The sequence below is a fragment of the Quercus robur genome, chromosome 6 (genome assembly GCF_932294415.1).
Source record: "Quercus robur chromosome 6, dhQueRobu3.1, whole genome shotgun sequence".
NCBI classification, from domain to species: Eukaryota; Viridiplantae; Streptophyta; class Magnoliopsida; order Fagales; family Fagaceae; genus Quercus; species Quercus robur.
Genome location: NC_065539.1, coordinates 5,508,326 through 5,511,498, shown reverse-complemented (window position 1 = coordinate 5,511,498; position 3,173 = coordinate 5,508,326). Strand labels below are relative to the sequence as shown.

Genomic DNA, 3,173 nt, shown 5'->3' with positions numbered 1-3,173 from the left:
AATTTATATTTACTTATTTGGGGGAAGGGAGGGAAAAAAAGAAGAAGAGGACGAGGATTATAAAAAAGTCTTTTTCAATTCTTAACCACCCAAAGGTTAGGAACCTCATGTGTAACTAAACATTACGAAGTTGATGCATTGGGGTGATTGTGCAGAGGTAACACTAAGCTGAAATTAGAAGTTAGAAGTTAGAAGTTAGAAGTTAGCTATCCACACTTACTGCACCACCAACAACATAAAATTTAGAAGTCAAACACCATCAAAGAAATCTTAAAAAGTGGGAAATAGAGTCACACCTGCAGACTTTTGAAAATAAAGTTTGATAACTACAGATCCAATGCTACAAAAACAAAAGCAGAAAGTTAGAAATCTTAAATATGTATGATAAGATTGTACAAAAAAAAAAAATAGTAGACAATATAATTAGCCCAATAAACTCAAAGAGATGGTACCAGAAGAGAATGTAGAGCTGTTTCAGCTTGATTTCCAAGGAAATACTGCAGAGCCATAGCAGCATGCTCCTGCAATAGGAAAATGCTAAAATAAGTAGGAAGTTTTAACCACCTGAACTAGGAGAAAGATAAAATGACCAGCAAAGGCTATTACCGTGATGCGTCTAAATACATGATAAACTGAAAAACCTCTAGAATGTATGTAGTTGCCTCCCTGTTAAATACAGTAGAAATCAAATACATTGCAGCTAAGCACCCTCAATAATAAAGGAAAAAGATAATAGTAAAACAATAAGGCTCAATAATTATAAAAAAAAAAAAAAAAAAAAGTACAAAGACAACATAAACATAAGCATTTACAATATGAAAGCCAGGGAAAAACTAAAAGCTTCAAAATAGAAGACAAAATAGATCACAATATGTAAAAAGATAAAGATTTTGCAAAATAAAGGGGAGGACAAAAGATATCCACACTTCCACTGCCATGAAGACAAGTAGTCAGTTTACCGTTTAGCCCACAAATCTAACAATCTTCAAGTAAAATCTCATATGGCACTTAAAGGAGAAATCAGAATAGTCACATAAAATGTAATCAATCTTAACTTGTGATCCGGATATTATCTCAGAGATGAGGAATGGAACAATGAATCATATGGGTCTCCAAGTAAACAGAGAATAGCATGATATGATATTTAGTTAAAAAATTAAGATATCTGGATATACAAGATTACCTCATCTGGAGAGAAGAAAGCAACTGAGTCAGGGTCAATAGAACCAGCTGGATGCAGAGATACAACTGCTCTGAAGACAGATGGAAACAGCAACTCAATTACAGCAATCTTCTCTACAGCAACCGCACTCAACGATCCTGCTCTTAGTTTATTTGAACTGTGATAATTATGTTCTTTAGATGTTTCCATGGAAGCCTCATTAGTTGAAGAGGGCAGCAAAGAAGCTCTTTTCAACCAGTCCAATCACTCATAAGTGAAAATTTTCAAATTTGGCACTTCTTTTTCCAAATGCATTAGAACATCTGATAGTGTCTTAAAACCGCTAAGCTCTTCTTGATGATTTTCCATCGGTACTTGGGGACCACAAAGTTTCTTTGAAGCTGATTTGGCATCCTGATCATGTAATCCATCATCAAGGTGAGGAAAAAATCGTATTTTCTGATCAGTGAAGGCCTTGAGAGCTAACCTGCAAATATTCAGAAGCATAACTAATCAGTAACCAGTTGGTGCATGGCCATTGAAGAACATGCAGTGGCAATTTATTAAGACTAGAAGGGGTATGTGCTAAGTAATATATTAATAATAACTATATATTGATCAGTTTAACACTTAAAACAATTGCTCCTTTAGTATGAGCATGGCATGACTAAAAATATAAATTCCTACATCCTCAAGAAAATATGTAAGAGCAGATCAATGTAGTTTTTTTTTTTGATAAGTAGCAAGATCAATGTAGTTGTATCTTGTATGTAAACCTAATGCAATAGCATTATGAACCAAGAAGTCTCCAGGCAGAAGCCCCATTCCCCAATTGATTAACTGATTCAGACCAAACGCAGCATTGGTAGAATGCGGCCTTGTCGTATGGTCTTTCTTTCACGGTTTTTTTTTTCTTTTTTTTTCGGCCAGCAGGAGTAGAGCATGCACTACAGCCAAACTTTTATGAATTATGGATCTTCTTCGATTGATGGATAACAACAATAAAGTGGGATAGCAAGTCCTATGCACAAGTTTTAATAGTGGTTTCTATCTTTATAATGTCATAAGTGGCAGGAAACATGATACTCACACAGTCCATATATGTTCAACCAATTGATAAATAAGCATGCTAAAAGTTCATAACCAACACAAAGCAGAATTAATGAAAGTAGTCATTTTATTTGGTACAGAATTCAATTTCTTTTAATTGTAAAAGTTTACAAAATTATTCCAACTCCAAAAAATTCATTATGTTTTTTTCTAACTTACCAATTCTAATTTCTTTGATTGCGTAAACATCATCGATTTGCATGTTTTTTGGTATGATTGCGAACTTACGTTTTTTGAAGAAATTCTATTTTACAGTAGCACTCCTTTGCCCCTACACTATTAATGATCTCACAGTTGCATTGTTTGCAGTATGGAGCCTCGGATTGATGAGGAGTTAGAGGTCTTGGACCCCGGTCCGCGTGAGAGGTCATTGTTGACACGACAGCCATATCATCGATCAGAGGCCATTTGGAATGGCGAGGTGAAATTTCTAGTTCTAACAACTGCTTTAATATTTACGTTGTCTTTGATTGTTAGTTAGCAAGTTCTTTCAATGTTGTATTTCTAGTTCTAACAACCGCTATAATTTTGATCGATTTTGTAGGACTCGGGCCCACTTACGTGCCGTGGTCGCACTAAGGAGATGGCAAACGTTCAGATGCAAGATAATCGAGTCATTGATATTAATCCGATGCTTCAGGATTTCATTTGGCATGCGATAAGTAATGTGTATGTTGTGCACAGCAGGGTTCTCACACAACTCTTCCATAACCATCATCTTCAATTGATCAAGGGTCTTCAACCTACGATCAATTTGGGTATAATAGGTCTTTATACCCGGCCCTTCAAATGGCAATCCCTTGTTCGCATTGGCATTCTTCAACGGACCACCGTGGTATATGATTATATCAATTTCAGGCATTGTGAACCTGTTACAGTCAAGTTACTGTGTTAGTTAACA

General features: G+C 35.5%; 1 pseudogene; it reads right to left on the bottom strand.

Annotated features, from left to right (window-relative positions):
- Window positions 1–206: 206 nt before the first annotated feature.
- On the bottom strand, window positions 207–1,684 carry LOC126689766 (mediator of RNA polymerase II transcription subunit 27-like; annotated as a pseudogene).
- Between the last annotated feature and the right edge of the window lie 1,489 nt (window positions 1,685–3,173).